Source organism: Ceratotherium simum, chromosome 7 (assembly GCF_057802395.1).
Source record: "Ceratotherium simum simum isolate JZ-2026a chromosome 7, ASM5780239v1, whole genome shotgun sequence".
Lineage (NCBI taxonomy): Eukaryota > Metazoa > Chordata > Mammalia > Perissodactyla > Rhinocerotidae > Ceratotherium > Ceratotherium simum.
Genome location: NC_141906.1, coordinates 29451180 through 29476344, shown reverse-complemented (window position 1 = coordinate 29476344; position 25165 = coordinate 29451180). Strand labels below are relative to the sequence as shown.

Genomic DNA, 25165 nt, shown 5'->3' with positions numbered 1-25165 from the left:
AGAGAGAGAGAGAGAACATGAATATGAATGAGGAAGAGTGGCCGTGAAGCAGAAGAGGGTCTGGGAAACTGCCCTCCATGGCATTGGGATTGGGATTCAGAGCTGCCAGTTTAGGCAACTTGGCCCCAAAGCACCTGTCCCAGAGAGAGCCATGGAGCTGGTTGGAATGAGGCCCCTGTGCTCCAGCCTCGTGTGCACGCACGTGCAAGGGGATGCATGTGCGGGTGGCGGGGAGTTCTGTGGACGTGCCCCTCCACCGTCTGAGGGCTGCCAAGGTGACAGGCGAGTGACGTGTGTGCCTCCGAGTCAGCGGAGGTGCAGGTCTGTGCCAGGCTATGTGAGGGTATGTGTATGCATAGGGTGTGGGGGGAAACGTGGGGTGTAGAGGGGCTTGTAGAGTTCTGGGGTCCTTGGTGGCTGGATGTGCAGCGGTCTGTCAGCATGTGCGAGCATCCCAGTGTGACTGCGAGGGTTCATCTGCGTATGTCTGAGTGCAGGTTGGGATGTGTGTGTGTTAGTTTGAATTTATATGTTGACATGCATGTTAATACGTGTGCTGTATCTGCAGAATAGAGTAACTCAGTATTAAGCGTGTTGTTTGATTCCATGTGCATTCACGTTGGTGTGTATATTTGTTAGTCTGTAAATATTAGTGTCACCGTATGTATGTGTGTGGGTGTGTATGTGGATGTGGATGTCTGTGTTAGCATAAGTGTTCTGGTTTGGGTGTGTGATCATGGTGCTAGTGTGCATATTGATGCTTGTGTGGTTGGTGTGTGTGTGTGCGTCTATATGTGTGCGTTCATCTGAGTGTGTGTGGGTGGCTGTTTCCTTCTCCTGGTGTTGAGGACACAGCTGGGACACTGTGGCCCACTGAGGTAGGGCGGGGGTGGCTGAGTGTGTGACCACCTCTGTGAGCCCAGGACAATTCATTCTACACCCTATGGGGAGTTGCAGAAAAGAAATAAGCAATAATGGTTCTGCCCTCTGGGGCCTCCTAAGCTTCCTAGATATAAAATAGCTTGAGAATAATTAAGCAGTAAGGACCAGGATCAAGCTAACAGGTGGGAATTGGGGTGGGTACCGCATAAACAGAGGCCCTGGGTTGGAATCAGGCATCTGCCTGGAGCAGTGAGGAGGCTGGAGGGGTAGGCAGGAGCTACATCTTGCAGGACTTGGAATTCTGGGCCTCTTGGGCTTTGTCCTGAGGGCCCTGGGGAGTCCAGGAAGGTTTTATGCAGTGGAGGGACATAATCAGATATGCGTTTTAGAAAGTTGCCTCAGTGGCACTGTCCAGGCTGAACTGGAAGAAAGAGATGAGGGCATGGAGGCGTGGAGGCCAGGCCAATGCGGACATCAGTGAGGTCTGGGGCCCAGTGGGCCAAGGGGCAGACGAGATCAGGGGCATTCTGAAGGGAGAAGTTGGAGGGCTTGGGAAAGAGGATGGGGAGGGAGCATCGAGGTGGCTTGGGCTTGGACTAGGGTGGGGGGTGCAGTGGGAGGACCTGAGGGGCTCAGAATGTCGAGAAGGAAGAGCTCCTGGAAGGCTCAGGCGAGTAAGGTAGTGGAGAGACACCTGTGGGCTTTCCAGCCAGGCTGCAGATGGTCAGAGATCATGGACCCATCTCTTCCCAGACAGGGAAACTGAGGCTGGGGCTTTGGCACCCTCCTCTGGCTGCAGGACTGGGGCTGAAGCTCTTCATCAGTCCCGAGCCTCAGTCTCCTCCCCGCTCAGGGCCTGCACGGACCTCTCTGCCTGAACTGGGTTGGCGCAGTGAGGGTTAACTGCCTTTATGCTCCCTGCCCCCCCCCGCCCCGCTCCCCCTGCCCACCGACCAGCTCCTGCCACTCTTCCTGCTTCCCACTCTAGCCTCCTGTCCCCGGGGATGACTGATGGCTTGGCTGGGATCTAGCCAAATGGGGGAGGCAGAACTCCCGGCAGCACCCCCTTCAGTCTTAATGGGCTGGGAGTCTCACCCTCAGCCGTGCTGCTGTCGGGTCAGGCCTGCACTCCTCGAGCTTCTGCTGCTTGGGCCTCCCTCATGTGCTTCCATTCCTGCACTCATCCATTCACTCATTCATTCATTTACTTAACAGGGATTCCCCAGTGCCTGCTTGGTGCCCACTGGGCTGGTCACTGGGGACACAGAGAGGACACTGACCCAGACCCTGCTCTCAGGAGTGCCCAGTCCGATGAGGGAGGCAGAAGTGGAAACTTACAACTCCGTAGTGGAAACAGTGCTGTGCAAAGGGAAGCCTGGGGACTGTGGCAGCCCACACCTAGCCAGGGCTTCAGAGGAATACTTATAGCTGGGTCTTGAAGGATGGATAGGAATTTCCCAGGCAGGGAAGAGCAGAGAGAGCAGTGTGTAAAGGTGGGTAGATGTGAAAAAGCGCGGCATGTTCAAAGGTTCACAGAGTTTGGGTTGGCAGGAGCGAGAAGGGCGTTGAGAAGAGGAAGAGAAGGCAGAAGGGACCAGATACTGTAGGGTCTCAAATGCCAGGCTAAGGGGCTTGGACTTTTCCTCGTAGGATTAGGGAGCTGGGGAAGGGCTTTTGAATAGCAAGCCTCCCCTGGGAAGCCCTCCTTGGTTCACCCTCCCTCTGACCCCGTGATCCACCCTGAAGTCTCCCTTCGTGATGGTACAGGATCAAGAATGCGGATCAGACTCAGCCTTCCCCTGTGACATCTCCTGTGTGTGAGCTCCTTACCCAGCCAGCCAAGGAGTTCCTCAAAGGCAAGAGCCACGTCCTCATGCTGCATAGCACAGGGCCGGGCACCCAGGCTCAGTGCAACCTCCAGGGAGGAGAGGACATGAAGAGCATCTGGACCACATTTTAGCAGTTGCTTCACTCCTCTCTGCAGCTTGCCCGCAGATCTCTCCAGCCCTGCTTACATACCCCCAGGGACAGGATGCTCACCCATTCCCTCTTGGGCAGCCCTTCTCTTGTAGTGATTATATCTGCCCTGGGCTCCTCTACAGGGCCTGGCCTTGTGTCATTTCTCCATCCTGGGTCACTGTCCTTCCTCCTGAGCAGGGCTAGGCTGGGGCATAATGGTTTGAGCACATCCTGGGCAAAGGTGGGGAGGGATGAGCAGCCTTTATTCCAACTACAGATGGTAAAATTGAGATGGGGCAGTCCCTGACTCCTCTCCAAAAATAATGATAAGGAGGCAGGCATGGCCAGAAAAGGGGATGAGGATAGACAATAGGAAGGACTTTCTAGAGCAGCTGTGGAATCTCCTGGCTTCATGAGAGTGAGCTGTGGGCGTGAAGGGGAAGTCTCCCAGGACAGAAGTCATGATTGGAGGCAGAGGCACTCTCCATCCCTGTCCCTCCTGCAGGGGAATGATGTCATCAAGGGAGGGGAACTGGAGGGGCTCAGGAGACAGGGGAGGGGGATCGGGATGCATTCTTTCCTTCATTCAGTCAGCAGCCATTCACTGGGTTGTGCCCAACCAAACATGGCAGCCCTGCGGGGAGATGGACAGAGCCAATGACCATGTGGAGGGAAGGCCGTGGTCTTCCCTATCTCTCCCAGTGACAGGGGAAGGCATTTAAGAGGAGGGGCCTTGGGGCTGGCCTCAGAAGGAAGAGTCACTTCTCCAGGCAGAATTGAGGGAGAGCTCCAGGAAGAGGGAATACCATGTGCTAAGGCCTTGAGGTGAGCACAAGCATGGTTTTGTTGATGTGAGAGTTCAAAGTGGCTTAAGCATTGAGTACAAGGATGGAGGAAGGACTGGGCACAGATTGAGCAGGAGAGGAGCAAGGGAATTGAGGTTAGACTATAGAAAGCACTTTCTGCTACCAAGGTGTCTGCCAACAGACATGATGTGTAGGTGTCATCATAAATTTCCAACTTCTTGGTCTCTCCCAGTGCCCCCACCAGGGCCTGCTGAGGTCGCCTCCTTGCTTGAGAGTGGGGTGTTCAGTGAACAGAAACCCTGCAAATGAGGGAGAGGCAGCGACTGAAAAATGTGGACCCCTTCCAGAAAGTGGCATGCAAATGAATGCAAAGTAATATGCAAATCAGCTGGCTCGGGCTTGGCAGCTTTGGCTTGGAGGAAGAGGAGACATCATCCTCTTCCATGCTGGCCTCCCACCCCCTCTGCCCCAGCCCCCAGGACAGCCGGAGCAGCCTTGTCTGCTGCTCTGAGTGCCCCAGCTTATCTCAGATTGTGGCATCCAGGGCAGGGGCCACAGCCTCCCTGTCAGCACCCCCGTCCTCTTGGGAAGTCGATATATTTAGTAACAGAGATGTTTTCAACACATTTATTTCCCAGCTGCCCACTCTCTGGGAAAGGCCAGGTCCCCAGTGACATGACCCACTTCTTGAAGTCCCTGAAGTCACCCTTCTCACTGCCCTACCTGAAAAACAGAAGGCAACTGGGGCTTGGTACAGCAGAAGGGATTTAAGTCGGACATCTGGGAGGACTTCCCAACAGTGTAGTTGCTGAGGTATGATATGTAGACCTTGGGGCTTCTGGGCTCTCACTCTGGTTAGCTACCCTGGGTTCAGAGGAGGCTTTGAAAATAGAATAGAGAAGGTGGCAGACAGGTGTAGGGTCAAATTTCTGCACCACTGCTCTGTAGCTGTGTGCTCTTGGGCAACTTACTTAACTTCTCTGAGCCCTGTGTGAATAGTGGAGTAGGAATAATAATCCTTTCCTGGCAGGATGACTGTGAAGAATCTGGAAGTGGATAGCTTAGTGCCAGGCATGCAGCAGGTGCTCATAAAGGTTAGCTGCTGCCATTATGAACCACCCACACTCACCTACACTTTTAGAAAGATGCAGTGGGGGCCTGGAGGGGGAGAGACCAGAGCTAGAAGCCCAGAAGCTGTCATCGTGTGGGAGAGAGGAGGAGGGCTGAAATGGAGCCGTGGTGGTGGGAATGGGGAGATGTGTGGATGCTCTGTGGGAGGGGCCGAGGGGCCTCAGAGACATGTGACCACCTCCCTAGGCTGCGCTGTCTGGCCTGAGACTAATCCCCAGAGAGTACAATGGAGGAAAGGGCTTGGTGAGGAAGGGTTTAAGCCTGTGGCCACGCCCGTGGCAGTCTGTGAGTCATTCTGGGAGTTGTAGTCCAGTGTGAATTTCAGTAAGTACACTTTGTCCTGCCTCCTTGGATCCAAATCCACACCCTGTTGCTGGGGCTGGCGGGGGCAGGCCCTGGAGGGTGCTGGGCTATGCGGGGCCCAGAGGTAAAGCAGCCTCAGTTCCTTCCCTCAGGGATCCCTCAGCCTGCTGTGTGTTGAGGGGTGCAGGTAGGGACAGGGATAAAAGGATTAAGCCATAATTATGACTCTTCACACATTCATGCAGAAGTTTACAGCTTCCAGAGCACTGTTTTCACATCTATGATCTCATTTAATCCTCACCACAAACCCAAGAGACTGCAGTTTTCTGGATGAAGAAACAGAGGATCTGAGAGGGGAAATGATTTGCCCAGAGGTATTCAGCCAGGGGCTGGTGGAGCCAGGCCTGGAACACAGGCTGTCTGCCCCCAGAGCTCCCGTTCTTCCCGCGGATTATCGTTCCAGATGGCAAAGGCCAGGCTTTGAAGGCCAGGCACGACATGGGTGATTAGACATCTCAGCAGACGAGCAGCTGGGCGGAGACCTGGCTCAAGCGACGGAAGGCAAGGGCTGGGCTCCTTGGGCTGTGAAGCTAAGAGGGGACTAGCCGGCCCCAGAGATCTGATTCCAGGCTGAGAATTTGGACTTCTCACTGTGGCCCCCCCAGGATCTACCTGAGGGGTTGAGCAGGGGCAGGACTTGATGAGAGTTGGGCTTTGGGAGGGTTGATCTCACAGCCTGGGCTGATGGGTTGGCTGGAGAAACTCCAGACAGCCCGAGGCTTCTGACCTCCATCCTTGCTGCAACCTGCACTTTGCTCCCCTTCCTCTTCCACACTCCTTCTTCCTCTTCTCCTTCTCCTTCTACCCTGCTCCCTTCCACCCCAGCATGGGGGTGATGACCGTGTACCACAGAGCTGTGCTGTAATGCCACATGTCATCAGTGTCACATACAGTCCCTTCCAGCCTGGATCTTCCTCGTGTTTGAAGGGCCAGGGGGAGGGAAGAGGCTGGACAAGGAGCAGGGATGAAGGGGAGAGAGAGGGCTGCCCACTGTTCTTCCCTTCCACTGGGCCGGGGGCGAGAGGGCCCTGCTGAAACAGCCTAGGGAGGGAGGCAGGCTGAGGAGAGGCTGGCGCCCACACAGCAGGACAGACACACTGGAGGGATAAGCCAGGAGACACGACATTTTCTCCTCTCAGTTCTGGGACCAGCTTAGATTTGGGAATGGACTTAGAATGACAATGCAATTGGGATCTGGGTTTCTATTGGATTGTGATTTACTTGATCCTGAGATGGGGGGGTGAGAGTTTTTGGTTTCTTTGTGTTTCTTTGTGTGTGTATGTATGTGTGTGCCTGAATGTGAGCTTTCAGTTGTGCACATGTGTGTATGGTTCTGAGAGGGTGAGAGTATGTGGACCAGTGTTTGTATAAAAGTGTGGACATATTCGTATGTATGAACATGTGAGTGTCCATTTTTATGCCTGATATATTGGTAAATGGTTATGTGCACGCGAATGTGTCTGGTGTGTGTGTACCTGTGTGCAAAGTGTTATGTATATGTGTTCTAGTAAAAATGTGTGTGGGTGTGTATCTCTCTATATGGGTGTCCGTGTTTGAGTGTGAAGCGTGGGTGAGTGAATTTGTGTGAAGGCACACGCACCTGCTCTGCTGACCCAGCCAGGCCACACCCAAGGTCTGGCTACTCCACACTTTCTCTCCTGGGTCCCACCTGCCTGGAGGTAGAGGCAAGATATATGTCGACTTGGGCTGAATGAGCTGTCATGTCAGGGGCTGGGCTTCCCTCAGAGGACTCTGGGACCCCGCTCCCCCCAGTCAGTGAGAGCCCCAGCAGGATCCTACAGGTTGTCTTTGTGTTCAGGCTCCGGTTGGGGCAGCCAGGGTCCTGGGCTATCAGATAGAGATGCTGGACTTGGCAGAGAGATGACTAGGTTCCATTCTCCCTGGGAACTCTCAGTGGCCACACCTGCACCCCATTAGAGAGTTTCAGGGACTCCAGTCCAGTCTTGTTGTATAGATGCAATTATAGAACCCCAGAGAGGGGTAGTGATCAACCCAAGGTTACACAGCAGGATCCAGGGTGAGATGGCAAGGCTTGGAGCAGAGAGAGGAGTGTGCCTGGCCTGGAAGTTCTCCCTCTCGCCAACCTCTCCAGCAGGCGGGGAGCTCGGAGTAGAGATCCAAGTCTGGGGCAGGAGGCCGCCTCTTGCACCGGTGCATTTCCACTCCTCCCAGGCTTCAGATGCTACCTTTGAAGTTTCTACCAGAGCAGCTGCCTGCTGTGAGCCTCCTCCCAGGAACTTGTGAAGTCTGCCATTCCGTGGAGCATGGAGACTCCATGGAGAGGAGCCCAGCGGTGGGTGGGACCAGGGGAGGGGCCTCCTCTGGAAGCCTCAATTTCCTCATCTTTGCATCAGATGCTTTTTTAGGTTTCTACTGTTCTAACAGTCAAAGCTTTCTTATAATCCCTCTTTGGGCTCTTTGTACTGAGACAGCACGGGGCTGTGGGGGGTCCTGGAGGCCCAGCTTGGCTCTATGTGAGGGAGGCAGGGCAGTCCCAGTGGGAAGGGGCTGCCCTGGGAGGGAGGGATGAGCTTCCTGTCCATGGGGCGGGGACGTGTGAGTAGGGGCTGGGCAGCCTGGTTAGGGAGGCTGCAGGTGAGCCTCCTGCCCCAGCAGGGAAGTTGGTTGCAAACTCTCTGAAGTCAGTTCAAGGTGGAGCTGCCATGGAGGGGTCAGAGAAGGACACACCTCAGCCCTGGGGAGGTTGGAGTCCCAGAGTGCTCCTCCTGGTGGCCTGGGCAGGGGAACGGTGTGAGGTTAGACTGTCCAGCTGGAAGCAGGGAGATCCCCTTCCCTGGGGAACCGGAGAGAAATTTGTCATTCTGGAGGTTTGGGATTGGAGGCAGGGGGCTGCCTGTGAGGACACTCTGGTGGAGATGGGGGTGCGAAGGGTAGGACTGGGCCACTCTGCAGCAGCTTTGCTGGTTTAGCACTGGCCAGGAGGGAGCAGACAGCAGACAGGCAGACAGGCAGCCTACTTTGTGCTGAGTCGTGGGGGACTCTAGGGTGGGAGGCTCGTGGCTGGGGGCTCTGACATTGGCTCTGGGGGGGCAGGCGTGGAGGCTTCCCAGTGCTGGGGCCTGGGCAGGAGTTGGGATAGGAGAGGAGAGAAGCTGGCAGCCCGGTATTGCATGCTTCCAACGCCAGAGAATTCAGTTACCTTAAAACTCCAAGTGGGGTGGGGTTTGGGGGCTGGATGTAGAGCACTAATGTTTACAGAGTTAAAAATTTATATTTTTAAATTACCTTGTTTAATCACCTCAACTCTCCTTCAAGGAGCTAGCCCTGTTTTGTAGAGGGGAAGCAGATGACACAGTCAAATGGTTTAATTGAAGGGAGTTTGATGAAGCAACTATTACGGAGGTGGGGCAGGATAAGGGAACCAACAGGCCATGTTGGGGTACTGAGGACTAGCATCCAAGAGGCCTGCGGGGCCAGGAGGGTGCTCCAGATCCGAGAGCAGGGGTCATGGATAAGGGGCCACCCGACAGAGGCTGTCACAGGAGGTGGGGTGGGTGAGGGTGCAAATACCCCGAGCCCGCTCACCTCTCACTCTGCTCTCCCACCCTCATTGGCAGAACCCCACTGGAGGCCAGAGGGCGAGGGCTCTGAGTGAAGCAGCACTAGAGGTCAGCCTCCGGGGCACAGAGCATGGCAACAAAGAGTGGAGGCTTGGAGGGGCAAATGGGTGATGAGAAAATGAAGCCCAGAGAGGGTGCTGGCTTGCCTAAGGTCACACAGCTGGTTGGTTTCAGAGCTAGGGTCAGAAGCCAGGTCTCTGAACACCCACTTTGTCATGTTCCCTGAGGCCTGGTGGGTGCCCAGTCACCACTGGTGCTTTCTGAGGGCACTTGCGTGCACCTAGTCACCTACTGCTGGGCTGGAGCCACTTCCTGCGGTGACTGCCCTGCTCCCTGTCTGGACAGCACTGGGGCTGCTGAAGAATCTCATTCAGGCCATGGGTTTAGGAAGCTCCAACTGGAGGGTGAGTTAGAGGGGCTGGTGAGGAGGCTGGTGTGCAGACCCAGGTGAGAGGCAAGAAGGCTGCATGGGGTGGCTGAGGACACACGAGTTGTGTAGACAGGTCTGAGGAGGAGTGACGGCCCCCATCGCCCAGCTCACCCACCTGAGCTATGGCCCTCGTTCCCCAGTGTCCGCCCACCAATGCAGGGCTGTGTGGCAACTCTAGACCCCTCCCAGGGGCATCCCTCCCTGCCTGTGGCTCCCACCCTCGAGAACACCCATCCATGGCCCCCAAGAGCAGAGCTGTGTCACTGCTGCCTCGTCTCTTGGTAACACTTATGACCTGTCTGCTCCCAAGTCTAATCAAAGTCCTCCTTTCTAAGACCTTCGCCCTGGAGTTTGATCTCGATCCTTCTTGCTGTCCAGAGCCTGGGCCTTGGGCCTCCTTGGGAGATGAGTCAGTGTGTCGGCCCCCTCCTGGTGCTGGGGGGTTAGGGGCTTCCGCCCAGCCAGCTCGTCTGAGTGCCCATGCCAGTGGGGACCCACTTTCAGCCTCTCCTGGGCCTCAGGCCACTGACTCATTCTCAGGGTTAATTAGCATCTCTGGTGCAGCCTCTGCCCTACTAGGTAGGTGCTTGACAACCATTATGTGCTCCTGTGGACACCTGGAGTCCAGCTCTAGCACCCCCCCACCCCCACCCGCCCCAGGCTTCTCCTCTGGCCCCAGCTGCCTGAGCTGAGAGACCAAGTGTCCCAGCCACACACATACAACTCTGGGCATGGGAAACAAACACAAAGAAACAGAAACACTCAACAGACAGAAGCCCATACACAAAGAAGCAGACCATAGTGCACACACACTCAGAGACCCACACCACACCACACGTACAACACAGACATCAGTATACACTGAGAAACAGACACAAGATGAATCTAAAAATTAACCTAGAAACAAAAGAAACAAAATGAACTTCAACACACATGCACATAACCTAGGTATACGTAACCAGACTTGCAACACAGACATGGATTCAGCACTCGCATGGTGCAGACCCACAGAAACATTCACGTTTGGCGTAGACACAGACTACCGCAGGTAGCCAGACTGAGCTACCTTTGGTTCCTCACCTACACAGCATCTCTTACCTCTGGGCTGTGGCATATGCTGTTCCCTTTGCCTGGAACACCCTTACTCGATGCCCCCTCCCTTCACCTGGCCAACTCCTATCATTCTTCAGGTCTTGGTGGCCCTTCCTCATTCCCCAACCTCGGAGCTCTCTCCTGCCACATAGCATCATTGACTGTTATCCAACTAGTCTTTGACAAGTTTGGGGATGAAGGCTTTAGCCCATGCCTGGTGAGTGACTGTGGTTGTGAGTGGGTGATTAGGGCTGAGAAACTGGACAGAGACAAAGATGGGGGGCAGTGAGTCAGGAATAGCAGCGAGGATCCCTGGCTGCTCAGGGCCTGAGCAGGCATTTAACCCACAGGCTGGCATAGCCAGATGCCCTCTGCCTCATTTTTTCAGGCTCTGCCTGATTTCTTTTGTGTTTCTTCCAGGCCTGCTGTCTGACCCAGTTCCCTCCTTCCCAAAGCCAGGCCTGCCTCTCGCCACCTCTCTGAGCTCACACATGCTCACTTGCCTTCTTCGGTTGGATGTACCCACCTCTGCTTCTAAGCCTAGTGAAAACCTCATTATTCAAGGCCTGGGGTCGGAGGCATGTCCTCTGCACATGGCTTCCTGACCCATGCCACTTAGTGTGGCAAAGGGAGGTGACAGAGGCGAGTGATTATGAGCCTTGGGTACTGTCTCCTGGTTCAAATCGCAGTTCTTCCACTTCTTAGTTGCAGGACCTGTGCGAGTTCTGCCACCTTTGTTCCCTCATCTGTAAGAGGAGGACAATAATAGAGTCCACCTCATTAGCTCTGCTGCAAGGATTCAATGAGACGGTGTGTAATGCACCTGGCATGCCGTTCGGCTTCCTCTCTGGGCCGAGTGAGAGCAGGGGGAGAGCTAATGAGATCAGGGATGGGCATGTGCACCCAGGAGGTGCTAGGTGAGTCCTTGCTAATTGGAACGGAGTGAAACAAACATCTGCTGTGTGAGTACCTACTATGTGCCCTCCATAGCTGGTTCTTTGCCCCTCCCCTCCTCCACTTCTGCATGGTGCCAATCCTGCACAGCTGTTATGCTGTGGAGGCTCAGAAGGTGGGGGTGTGACTTCTTTGGTAAATGTATTTTTATTTTTTTACATCCATTTTACTGAGGTATGATTTACATACAATAAAAGCACCAATTTAAAGTAAATGATTCAATGAGTTTAGGTAACTATATAGAGTCATATAACCACCATTTCAATCAAGAAAATAATTTTTATCATCCCCCTGAACTTCCCTTGTGCCCTTTGCAGTCAATCTCCTTTGGGGAGTGACTTCTTACAGGGCCGTGAGAGGTGCTGGGTTTTCCTTGAGCTGACGACCTGGGCACATAGAGTGGGGCTGCCCCAGACATGCTGGGAGACACCCAGGAACTGCTTGCCCTCTCTGGGCCTTGGTTCCTGAGGATTGACAGAGGCAGTGAGGCCAGGGAGGGGAAGGGATGCTCAGGCCACAGTCTCCTGAGGGTAGGCTCTGGGTCTGAGGGCTGGGTCGGCTGGCAGTGGTGGCCTCAGAAATGCACAGAGTGGGCAACAGAGAGTGGAGAGTTGGTGTCCCCACAACCTGCCTGTCCTCAGATCAGGTGTGCCCTGTGGCCCTGGTGGAAATGGCCATACGTTGGTCCAGATTGGAGCAGGGGCCTGTCAAGATGACGTCACTTTTCTCTTAGTCTCCCCTCACCAGGGGCTATAAACCCCTCTGTGGATTAGCAATTCCCTGAAAAGAAGGGGGGGGCACTTTTGTTCCCCAGTTCTAGAACCAAATATTAAAGCAATTATGTAACTAGCAATAAATTACTTAAAGTAGTGACTCACTCAGCTTAATTAGAGCGAGAGCAGGGAGGGATTAAGGTATTTTTAGAGCACACACCTCACTCGCTCCTGTGGAGGGAGGCCTCTGTGCAAGGTGGAGGTGGAGGAAGGGCTGGGAGCTCATAGAAGCACCCCAGGTGTCTGCAAGGAGATGAAAGCTGATCCTCCACCCCATCGAGGTCCCAACGAAGAGGGGCCAAGTCAGAGCTGCAGCAGGAGGGATTCAGATCAGACTCAAGGAACACTTCCAGTGGTGCTTGCTGGAGAACTGGGACAGGTAAATTAGCTTATGAACTCTTTGAGGGCCGGGACTAGGTCTGTGACCGCCTTCCCCACCCAGAAACAGAACAAGAATGAGACTTGGGATCAGACACATCTGGGTTTGAATCCTGCCTTTACTGGTTACTAGCTATGTGGCCATGGGCACGTTACTTTATGACTCCAAGCTTCAGTTTACTTCTCTGTAAAATGGGCATAATAATGCCCACCTTCATATATATTGTAAGGATCAAGTGGGTTAATGTGTATAAAGCAAACCCCAGTTCTGACTTTACAGGACCAAATTCTCCAAAAGGGAGGGAGTTAGGCCTGTTTTGTTCACTATTGTATCCCAACCTCCATTCACAGGGCCACACATAGTAGGAATCCAATAAATGCTTGTTGAGTGAATACATGTTAGTTTCACTCATTTTCCTGCTCCACATGGGTTCTTGGTTCAAGGTTTTGTAAATAAAGGAACTAGCTGAGAGGAGGGCAGGGGTGCCTCGCAGGTGGAGTCTGGCGGTTCTTTGCGGGGCTGAGGAACAGGTGACTTCCAACAGGAAAAAGCCGGACGTGCAGGGTTCAGACTGGGAGGGTTCAGGACCACGGACAGCACCAGCCTGTGTTGATGGGCGTGGTCTTCCAGCTGCTGGGAGGGTAGCTGGGATGAGAGGGTCCACCCTGTGTGCCCTCCACAACCCCAAGAGGGAGAAGGAGGAGCCAGTGGTCCAGTCTGACTGGGGAGACCAGGACCCTCACCCACCATCACCAAAGGGGAGTTCAGAGGAGGGTGGGTGAGTGCAGGGTGCGGCATCTTGAAAGGCTTCCTGGAGGAGGGGACGGGATTGGCTGGGAGGATTTAGGCTGAGAGAACATCCAGGCATCTGTAAAACAGAGTAGTAATTCCAACACTGTAGGTTTTCTGGGAGGGTTGAATAAGTTACTTTTTAGGAATGCCTGGCGCCTATCTGCCTGGAGAGGGCACAATGTATGGGCTCACTTCCTCCCCCTTCCCTCTACCCCTTCCCAGCCCCTGTGACACAAGGAGGGATATCCTCCTGCCCTACTGGGGACAGGAGGGCCTGGACACCTGCTCACAGACGCTGGGGTGTGAGGCTTCATATCCTGGCCTTCACGGACCCCCACCTCTGAGGTTGGACTGAGCTGGACACACAGTAGGTGCACGGGACAAACTGGGGGAAGGTCTGTGCTCCTCCTTCCTTCCAGGGCATTGGGAGGCTGAGGGGAGAACACAGCTGGATTAGGGTGACGGAGTTTAATCCTTGACCCTCTCCCAGGCCCACAGCCCCAAGACTCCTGTCCCCGTGGCCACTCTGATCAGCTCTGACCAGCTCTCCTCACACCTCCCTGGCCTCCCAGGGCTCGGGCCATGAATTGGTGATGACAGCGTCACAGTATCGCTATGACGACCAGGAGCGTTCTTAGCCTCCAGGCAGGGTGCAGCAGCAGAGGCCAGAGAGCCCTTTGGGGTGTGTGTGACAGGGGCTAGGGCCCAAAGGGGAATGGGAGAGAGGTGAGTGGGGGATGGGGCAGGGACCAGGGCATGGGGGCTCCATCTGGAGTGGACTAGGCTTCATTCAGATTGTTAGATCCAAAGGGACCTTGGGGACAGTTGTTGCTCTCCCTCCCTCCTTTCTTATCTCTTTTCAGTCCTCCCTCCCTTCCTCCTCCTTCTCTTCTTTCCTTTTTCTTTAAGCCCCATTACTGTTCGAGGCCCTGAGCTGCCCACCTCTTCCCCATCCTGGGAATCAGGCCTAGCCCAGCCCTCACCCTTGGGAGCTCAGAGTGTGATGGGGACACAGACACATCCTGGTCTAGGCTCCAGAGAAGGTGTGTGTGGGCCACCGGTGGCTCTGCAAGGGGGTCTGGCTTAGTTCTGCCAGGGGCTGTGCAAATGGCTTTGCAGAGGGGTGGTACCTCTTCTGGCCTTGTTGAGTGAGGAGGAGGTTTTCCAGTGGAGAGGCAGAGGTCCAGGGGTGAACTGGTGACCCCTGAGGCATGAGTCCGGAGGTGAAATGTACAGAGGGATGGGGGATGGAGGGAAGTCCAGAGCAGCCTAAGTGTAGGGTGTGTAGTGGGGAGCACAGGAGGGCGGAGCCTGGGAAGGGCTGGGAGGGAATGGCTGCAGTGAGGAGTTGGCAGTTTGTCCCCCAGCACAAGAAGAGCCCTGAAGATCTTTGTTGCAGTTTCTTGTTTGATTTTAGGGACCGGAAAACAGGCTCAGAGAGGGAAAGTGATTGATGAGCTCACTGAGGTCATTAGAGACAGACAGACTGGGCTCTGCTAGGGTCCTCCTAGACCCCAGCTAGGACCTCTTGCCCCAGACTTGCTGGCCAGGGTTTTTCCAGGTAACCACTACCTCCAAAAGGTGGGGAGGGCCTGTGGGTGACTTTGCCCTCAGTTTGAATGAAATTTGCATAGGCAAGGGCTGTGCTTATGGCCCTTTGTGCCTCTGTGGGATGGGCTGGGAGGGTGTGTGGTGGTGAGAGTGGGGGAGGGCATCCAAGGAAGGACCTGGGAAGTTGGGGGCTTGGCTAAGGTCAGCAAGGGATTAGGGTCAGAAATTGATTCACACTTGGGTCTTTGGGCTCCCAGCCCAGACACCGTGCCACATCCCCTTACTCCACACCCTCAGGGATCTCTGACTGAGTTGGGCTCCTGTAGGAGGTAAGGGCATCTCTGAGCCCCTCACACTCTCCTCAGGGCTCTTCCTGGCCCTGGGGCCTGATATTGGGCCTGCTGTGCCTGGAACATATCTGGGCAGAGAGAGACATTTAACCCCACTGTCCTGATGAAGAAACTGAGGTCCCAAGGCAACAGTAACTCACTCAGGGTTACTGAACAGGTCGGTGCTGGGCTGGGCCTGGCTGCCTGGCCCTTAGCTTGTCCACACTTCCCCCACCTCACAGCTGTCCCTTGACGCTCTTCCATCCCGCTGTGCAGCATTGCTGGGCCCGCCAGCTTTGATGGATGGTCCCACAGCTCAGCCTCCCTCCTATTCCTTTCCGGATGCTAGGCCGTTAGCCTTGTAATCACCAGTCCTGCCTGGTGGCCGCCAAGCCATCCATCTCCCCCACACAGCCTCGCCCAGCACAGGTGGTTTTTTTTGGGGAGGTGCAGCAGGTCCCTTCTCTGAGGCTGAGCTGAGAGTGCAGCTGTAGCCCCTATTCCAGGGGAGTCGAAGATGAGGGAGCAGCCTACGCCCCCTTGCTGGAGCCCCAGAAATCCCTCCTGGATCTCCCAAGGGTACCTACACATGCGTGCAGGCACACACACACACATATGCTCACAGTCACAGTAATAAAGGCTTCTATGTATCAAAAAATACTGTATGCCGAGCATTGTGCCAGAGCTTTGCGTGTATAATCTCCTTCATCCTATTAGTTGGGTGCTGTTGGTAACCCCACTGCACAGGTAGGGAAACTGAAGCTCAGAAAGGTTAAGTGACTTGCACAGGGTCACATATCCAGGAAATGGAGGAGCTGGGATTTGAACTCAGGTCACATGGCTCACATCTTGTATTTGCATCTCCTCTGCTCTACTGACTTACTTATGCATGCACACACGCACGCACACACATGCACACGTGCACACACGTGTATGCACGAACACGAGCCTCCATGTCGGCCCTTGCACCACCCATCTACCTGGACCTCATGGGAGGTTCCTGAGGAATAGGAAGAGTGCTGGGCTGAGGAAGAGATGAGGGGTCACTGCTCATTGTCACCAAGCTGCCCCCAGACTCTCACCCTGGCAGTGACACTGATCAGCTGGGAGACTGCATGGAGGAGGCAGCCACCAGGCATTGGGCAGAGGAGACTGGGAAGCAGTTGATGGATTGATCATCCCTGCGGCACCGCCTTCCAGGAACCGGGGCCCAGGGGACTGTGGCGCCAGCGGTCGATCTTTTGGGCTGCAGCCCAGGCCCAGTGTGCAGGGCGTGTGTATGTGGAGTGAGGCTGGTGTGCAGCAGCCTGCTGTCCCCTGTCCTCCCCAGCCCCCTGCTCTCCCTTCCCCCTTCGTCTTGCCTTTCGCTTCAGCCTGCGACCCTACACCTTCCCCCTGCTCCCACCACCGCCCCCACCATGGGCACTGCAGGCGGGAATCAAACTACCAGTTCCCAGGCACCTGTGCGCACCTACTGCTGTGGGGCCACCCTGCCCCAGAGGCTGCTCCCGGGGTGGGTGCTGCGAGATGGGGGGAGGGCAGGCAGGGAGGCCAGGGGCCAGGAGCCTCAGGAGGTGCGGGTGAGCCCTCAGAGCCCTCGCTGGACAATTTAATGAGATAATGAAGGTCAAGTGCTTCACACCACCAGGGGCACGTAGTGGGTGCTTAATTCTTCCTTGTCTTGTTCCTCCCTCAGGAGTCTGGAGAGAATGAGGCTGATGCGGGTGGATGGGGTGCCTCTCGGGGCACAGGAGCTCCCAGAGCAGCTGTGAGGTGCCACTGACAGTGTTAACAATCCCAGGAACAAGTAGCGCCAAGAGAGATGTTAATACCTGACACCTGACAGGGTTTAGCCAAGCGCTGTCACCCATTCTGACATGGGGAGGGGGGACCTCTGGTGCTGGGAGGAGTGGTGGCCAGAGCAGGGCTTGGGACCCTCCCCACCCTCCCCCCTGGGGAGGGCCACTGAGCAGGACTGGATCACCCCCTTCTTAGAGCGGTTGCCTCCCCCCTGACAGAGGGGCCTCCACCAGGCTCTCCAACTTGGGTTCAAGTCCTGGTTCGACTGGGGGTGGTTAGGACAAAGTCACTTTCCTTTTGGGGGCCTCAGTCTTCTCATCTATAACAGGTTAGGGTGGAGATTAAATGAGATATCACCTGTCAAGTGTCTGCCACTTCCCTGCCCCCAAGGGGCCAGCCTGCTCTGGGTTCCTCAGGGCCTGCCTTCCCTAGTCACAGCCCCAAGAGGGGCAGCTGTGGGCCATCTCTTCACTGGATGCTGCCTGCTCCATCCTTGGGTCCCCAGTGCCCCAAAGGAGGGCCTGCTTTTGAGGAAGAAGGAAGAAAAGGGGACCCATCTTAGGCTCTGTCATCTTCTTGTTCACTCTGGCAGGCGGACAAGTGTGTCTCTCTGTACTGCTGTGCCTCTGACTCAGGTGAGGGTGGGGAGAGAGCTCTAGACTGGGATTCCCAAGGCCTGACTTCCCGCTGTTTCACATATGGCCTCACTGTAGCATCTTGGGCGGGACCTGTCCCTGGGGGTAAGAGAGGCACGGGACCTCTGACTGGTCTCTTTTCTAAGGGTCTGTACCTAGATGATTCTGTGTTCTGGGCGAGAGGCCGGGTGGTGGGGTGTTGGTACAAGGCTGGTGACACCACACCACGGATGGGCAGACCCAGGAGGAGGGGATCAGGACTGGGCCAGCTCAGGACTCCTGTGACCTCGGTGCCCTTGTCCTCGTACTGCCCCGTCTTGCCCCTGCTGCTGTCTGCTCGGCCCAGCAGTCTGCGTTGCTGCGCCTGCCCCTCCGTTCCTAGTCCTCTCTTCCTTTATTATCTTCCTCTATATTGCCTCCTGCCTCAGGCTTATCTCCTCCTGTCACGCGTCCATCCATCTCTGTCATTCCCCTGCGGTTCCTCCTGCTCTCCAGCACACCCTCTCCCTCCCGGGAGTCGGGCCTGTCTGGGAGTCAGTCCCTTCTGGCCGATTGTCTGTCTGAGTGGACTCTGTGACTCTGGCCAGCTCTATCATCTTCCACCTTCTCGCACCTCCCTCTCTCTGATGGTGTCTCTGCCTTTCGCTGTCTCTGGACTCCCTTTGTCTGCAAGTCTCTTTCTGCCCTTATCTCTGGGTCTCTGTCTCTCAAGGCCTGCCTGGTCCTGTCCCATCTGTCTCCTTCTTCCCCTTGCAAGCCTGGCCAGGGCAGCAGGTCCAGCCCTCCAGCCTGGAGTACCGAGTAGTCTACCCTCCCCGTCTCTTGCTGGCTGCCTTGGAAGCCCCTACGATGCCCTGTACCCCGCACCACACCCGGGCCTTGTTGCTAGGCCATGGGCTGGCAGCATCTGGCTTCCATAGCGACGGGTGCTTGGAAACAAAACACCACGTCTCCCAGTCCCACCACCGAGTCTTTGCGGACAGAATGCCTTTCGATCAATCAGAGCAGGAAACGTGGCTGGCTCTAGGCTGCCTCCAGCTTGGGGAGGCGAGAGAAGAGGGGAACACGGTCTCTGCCTTCTGGATTTTGGGGGCCCGCTGGCTTGGGAGGAGCTGCTCCAGTGTGGCCCTGAAGCTGAGGGGAGAGCAGGGAGGGAGCGCCTCGGGCTGTTCTCAGGAGTCAGCCTGCTACTGGGAGGCACAGATTTGCAAGGGGCCAGGTTTGGATTGCTGTTCTACTATTTCTAGCTGTGTGACTTTAGGCAAGTGACCTCATGTCCTGGGACCTCGGTTTTATCAACTATAAAGTCAGGCTAATAATATCACGAGGATTAAATGAGAGAATCAACGGGTGGGCCTGGCACTTAGATGGTAGTCACTGCTGGTATTCCCCTCCCTTCCACTTTAAAGTTGTCTGAGGTTTTATTAGCAGAGAGGAGGGCGAGGGAGCCCTAGGAGTGGACAATGGTGTAAGCAAAAAGTTGGAGGCCCCAATACAGCTCCCACATACAGGGGGTCCCCGCAGCCCTCTCCCTTACCTGGTATTCCCAGGGATTCAAGCCCATAGGCCGTCAGGCTCTCAGGGGTGTGGAAACCCTGGTGTTGGGGTCCTGCAGTCCTGGCATCTCAGGCAGTTAGAGTATAGAATGTTAGAACCTTGGGCTCCTCCATTCTCAGGACTCAGGCTCTCGCGTTCATAGAACGTAAAAAGCACAGACTCTTCAAATAATGGGATGTTATAACAGAGGCTCTGGTTTTCTTAGAGCACAAAGCTCTGCGAGTTCTTGGAACCTCAAAGCCACAGACTGGGGCCTCCCTGAATGACAGTTTCTGAGTTGGCAGATAGTTTTCAGAGCGTGGGGCCTTGGGTCCCTGTTGCTTAGACTTTCTTGTGCCTTGGTAGCCCTTGTGGCCTCAGCTCTGAGCAGCCCTGGTGTGTGTGTGTGTGCGCGTGCATGTGTGTGCATGTATGTGTGTGTGTGCATGTGCGTGCGCATGTGTGTGCGTGCATGGGGGCTGGGGTCAGTGACCGACTGCAGCCTGATGCACTCTGGCGCAGGGCCAGGCCGGGAATAGCCGGTGGAGGAAAGCTGGGCGGCTCATGGGCTGCAGCTGTCCAGGCTGGGCTAGGTGGGACTCTGGGCAGCCACCCTTGGCTGAGGACTGGCCTGCCTTCCTTCATCCACCCGGGCTGCCAGCCAGGGCTCAGGAGGAAGCACCTCCACGTGGCACTCCTAGGGCTGGAGTCAGAGCAGCCCCTCAAGGTCCTGCAGACTGGAGGGCAGGAGGTGCTGGTGGGGGGAGGAGACAGGGTGGGTAGGGCCATAGGGGATGAGAAGGAGTGGCTCAGTGAGGGGATGGGGATGGGGATGGGGATGGGGCTCAGTGAGGGGGTGGGGTTCAGTGAGGGGATGGGGATGGGGCTCAGTGAGGGGATGGGGTTCAGTGAGGGGATGGGGATGGGGCTCAGTGAGGGGATGGGGCTCAGTGAGGGGATGGGGCTCAGTGAGGGGATGGAGTTCAGTGAGGGGATGGGGCTCAGTGAGGGGGTGGGGTTCAGTGAGGGGATGGGGTTCAGTGAGGGGATGGGGATGGGGCTCAGTGAGGGGATGGGGCTCAGTGAGGGGATGGTGCTGAGCACTGCATCTCAGCACTGCATCTCAGCACTGCACTCTCTCTGCTCTGCCCCACACTCCTGAGGATGGTGGTTGAGGTTGGGGGAGCCTGAGCACCTTGAACCCACTTGCCTGTCCCTGGGGTAGGCTGAGAGCCAAGAGCTTGTTTTCCCACCTCTGCCCAAAGCTGGATAGGTTGGTAGAGATGCTGAGAAAGCTGGGATCTGCCTCTCCTTTTGCTCATCTTCCTTCCTAGTTTCCATGGGAATCTTGGTCCAGGATGATCAGGGTTTGATAGGATGGTGTTGTGGGAGGAGTCAGCATCAGGCAGAGCCATCCCACCTGGGAAGGGGTTGGCTGTGAAGAAAATGAGCTCCATGGCCCTGGGAGTGTGCAAGTAGAGACTGGATTGCCAGTCAGGCTGACTTCAGAGAGGGGCTCAGAAGGTGGTCAGTAGGCCTCTTCCTTGGGATGGGTGGGCTTTGCCAGGTGGCCCCACCTTCCAGGCATCCCTGGGCCTCATTGAGGGGGTCACCATGCCCTGGGCTCTGCTGGCTGTGGACACACGGAGCTGAATCAGATCCAGTCTCTTCCGGGAGGAGCACCGGTTCTGATGGGGGAGGCGTACAGGGAAGCAATACAGTTGGGCAAGTCCTACATAAGGGGACAGACCGGCTGGGAGGAAGTTCTACCACTGATTTGTATAGTCCATAGATGTCTTTTTGAGCAATTCCTCTGAGTCAAGCCTCGCTCTAGATGCTGGGGTCACAGCAATGAGAAAAACAGAAAGAGTCCTGTCCCCTGGAGCTGGCAGCATAGTGGGGAGGCCGAGCGCCTGGCTAAAGTGCAGAGGAGTGATGGGAAGTGCTGGCTGGAGGGTTGGAGAGCGGTGAGGAATGTGGCCAGAAGGCAGAGTGTGAGCTTGACAGGAAAGGAAGCTTTTCCAGGGCAGTTAAGGGCCTTGACGGCCAGGACCAGGGCTCCAACTTTATCCTGTGGGCAGTGGGGAGCCAGGTGGGTGTGGGTGAGGCAGGGCTGGACTTGGGGGAAGAAAAGATTATTCCAGCTAGTACAGGCATCGGGGAGAAGGATGCACTGGGGCAGGTGTGCCCACCTGTGCCTCTGTGTTTAGGAGCCATGTGAGCGTGTGTATAGGGCTGTATATGTGTGTGTAGGAGTGATGGGAGTGTGTATGTGTATCTGTGGAAAGACGGTGAGTGTGTGTCTGATTGTGTGTGGCCTGGGGCAGCCTTGTGTGGCAGAAGAATCTTGGGGTTTGCGGATGATAAGGAATAGATACCAAGGCCTAAGGTGCACCAAGGCCCGAGTCCTCTGAACCCCAGCCCCGATGTGAGCCGGCAGGTCCTGGACTAGTCCTGGACTAGAATCCTACAGGTTCCCTTCCCCCTCTAGAGTCTTAGAGCTGGCCATCTGCTGCAGACAAGACAAATGCATATGAAAATAATATGAAAATGATATGGAAATGGATGAGACCTGTGGCTGACCCACCGCACTTCCCCTCATCCCCTGGGTCTGAGTTTACTCAGCCTGTGCTCTTTCCCACTCAGAGCTGCTGCCAGGACTCTGGGAGCAGGCCCTGCCCACTCAGAGCCAAAATCCATATTGTCCCCAGCATCTGCCTGCAGCTAGATCATTTCTCTGTGAGGGCCACCCCCACATTTGGGGCCACACCCAGTGGACACACAGAGCTGACCTGGGCTAGTGCACAGGCAGCACCCCTGTCAAGTGTGAATTTGATCATACACACACACACACACATTTGCACACACATTCGCACATGAATGCATTCGTGCACGGTACTTGGACATTGTGCACACATACAACTGTACTGATGTGTGCATACATACACCTGTACACAGACACATACCTATCTGCACACACACACATATGCACACTCCTGTAGATACATACACATCTGTGGACACACACACAAGTTCAGCTATACCATGCAAGTGTCACCCTCCCTCACAAAGATATAACCCTACAAATTTGTACTCATACCCTCTCCTGCCTTCACCCACACCATGCCCACAGCCCAGGATGCAGGGCCTCACACATACACACAGCTGCCTAAGGGTGGCTCGCCCCTCCCCAGGTGCACACTCATGCCCTCCCCAGGGCAAAGCATTGAGGACAGGCTTGGAATGGAGGCAAAATCCACAGAGATGTCCGCTCTCTCCAGGGTACTTCTTAGGTTGTCCCTCTGCAGGGCCCCTTGGATGGTCGGGCCCTATTTTCGTCCGTGGGCTCGACCCCAGGTCATGGAGAGACTGAGTCACGCACATTCTCTCCTGAGGAGCCTCCCATATTGGGATCTGGCCCTTGCTCACAGTCCTTGGGCAGGGCATGCCCAGGCAGGCCTGCCTGCCCAGGGGAGCTGCCTTCTGCCAAGCTAGGCCTGCCTGGATCCCGCCTCTCTCCACCTGAGCTGCCCTCAAAGAGAACCAGGCCAACCTTCACAGCTGCTGAGAAGTCTGAGCCAGAGCGGGCCTGAGGTCACTCAGCATGTCAGGGCAGGACTCAGGTTTGAACCTGGGCCCTGGGGGTTTGACCATGGTTAGCAGCAACAGGATAGGTGCATGTCAGGCAGCAGACAGGCTCATGGGAGCAGGACACACAGTCATGGTGGGCAGTGGTGGGAGCAGATTTGGGGTCTGTTGAGGATCTGCTGGTGCCAAGTGTGAGAGATGGAGAGATGGCGAGGAGGAAGGTCTGCTCGCCTCCTGGGTGAGGAAGTGCTTTGTAAGCACAATGGTCCACCAATGGGAGGTGTCATTATTATTAGGAACGAGGGAGGGCCGGTTCCTGGACAGGCCCTGCGGTTGAGTGGGCCTGGTACCCAGGTTGCCAGGCTCACGGCTGAGTCACCTTTTCCTAAAACACCCAGTCTGAGGTAGCTGGGCCACCGGGCAGCTTAGAGTGGCCCGTAAGGTGGGAAGACCAAAAGAGGTGGCTGAGGGGCTGGGCCAGCCACTCCTGAGCCAGAGCTGGGAGGACAGAGATGGGCAGAGGGTTCGGGGACTGGGAGTGTAGGCCCCTCAGTCACTGCATTGTTGGGGACAAAAGGAGAGGTGGGGAAATCTGTTTTTTCTCACATGCCTTTCCTCAGGAGGTGGAGCATGAGTTTAAGCCACAGAGTGGAGCCAGATGGCCTGGGTTTGAATTTTGGCTCCACTACTTACTAGCTGTGTGACCGTGGGCAAGTTACTTAGTCTCTCTGTGCCTCAGTTTTCCTTATCTGTAGAAAGTGGCTAATAATAAATCCTACCTCACACTGTTGTTGAGAAGATGAAATGTGAGGCACATGGTAACTGCTCAATACGTGTTAAAGCCCCCCAGACACAGAGCCCCCAGCCCCAGATGCACACACACCCAGCCTTGCGGGGCCACCCCTGACCCTCAAGTATACGGGACTGAGGTCAGCCAGGGACAAGATGCAGCTAACCCAGGATCCTCAAACCTGGCAGCAGATTAGCATCACCTGGGAACATTTAAGAGTATCTGGGATGGGGCAGTCCCAGACCTGAGCCCAGGTGAGAACCCAGCACAGAATCACAGAATCACAGAATGTAGAGTGGGGGGCAGGGATGTGGTGGGGAGTGGAGGAGTCCTAGCCTTGGAGGAAGGGTTGCTTCCTGGCCGTGAGAGCTCAGGCAAGGCGTGTCACCTTGCCACCTTGAAGAGCCTTGTTTGGGAGGGGGCTGGTTGGAGAATTTCAAGGATAACATGAGAGAATGTTTGTGAAAGGGCTCTGTATCCTGCCAAGCATCAAAAGAAAGGTTTGTTTATTGAACCTAGTGTGTTAACATTTCACAGATGGGAAACATGAGGTTCAGAGAGGTGCCTTGGTCTGCCTAGAATCACACAGCAAGTCTATGGCAGAGTTAGGATTGCTTGAATCTGAAGGAATGACACAGAAGGAATCTCTCTGAGTTGAGGGTCATAGAGCATGTACCTGGAGCTCCAGCCGTTGAGCTGCATATGAGAGACCAAGTAAGATTTAAGAACTACTTCTGAAGAGGTGAGCGCTGTGGAGGTCTTGCCTAGAGCTGGGAGCCCAGGAGAAGGTGGCTGTGCCACGCCAGGGTTGGCTCTTGACTGTGGGGTCTGAGATGGCCTCCCCTGAAGAACAAATAGCTCTGCCTGGTGGCTGTAACAGACACCTCCTGAGTACCTGTGTCCCACCCAGGCTATCCAGACTCCAGGACTGAGCTGGTGAAGAGATTCGTGCCCTGGGCTTAGACTCAGTCCTTACAATAGCTCTTAAATTGGTCACCCTCTTTACAGAGCAGGAGACTGAGGCCAAAAAAGGGAAGGGAGGCCCCTTTCTGGGTCAGAACCTTTACACATCTTGCAACGTTTTCTACAGTGTTAATAAGTTGGACAAATTGCCCCCGGTTTGAAGATGCAGTAAAATACATTGACTTGGCCTGGATCACTTAGTGACAGACAGGCTCCCCATCCCTCCACATGCCCCAGACATGACTCCCAGGAAAGATGCAAGAAGGGAGACCCAGAGGACTAAGGTAGCATTGGATAATGCTACCTTACGATAAGCAGACTGACTGGATCTGGAGGGCAGTGGGGGTGGGGTGGCATGGGCAAAGGTCTGGAGGTGAGAATGAGTCAGTCACCCTTCTGAGTAGAGCAGGAAGTATAAATTTAAGGAACGGTGGCTGCAGTGGCAGTGAGAGGGTCAAAGCTGGAAAAACAAGTCAGAGCTGTTATAGAGGGTCTGGCGTGTCAGGCTGGGGGTTTGGGCTTTATTGTGCTGGTGGTAGGGAGGCACTGAAGGTATCTGAGCAGGGGAAGAAGCATGTCCAGAGCCGGGCCTCAGAGAGGTAGGAGAAATCCTGGCATGGAGGGCCTCCCCCTGAGCTGTGGCACAGCCAGGGCTCTGCCCAGCCTGTGTGCCAGGTGCCTGGACTGTGTCCAGGACTGGGCTCAGTGACTCAACATTGAGGAAATCACTCCCCAGAGAGAAAGGGCCCAGATGAATCAGCCCAGTGAGGTGGGGAGGCTGGGGGCTCACTGAGTCACCCTCCAAGAGGT

General features: G+C 55.5%; 1 protein-coding gene across 1 annotated transcript in view; it reads left to right on the top strand.

The window, feature by feature from the left end:
- Window positions 1-25165, top strand: part of PDE2A (phosphodiesterase 2A) — a 91914-nt gene that overhangs the window by 639 nt on the left and 66110 nt on the right. The gene's annotated exons all lie outside the window — the stretch shown is intronic.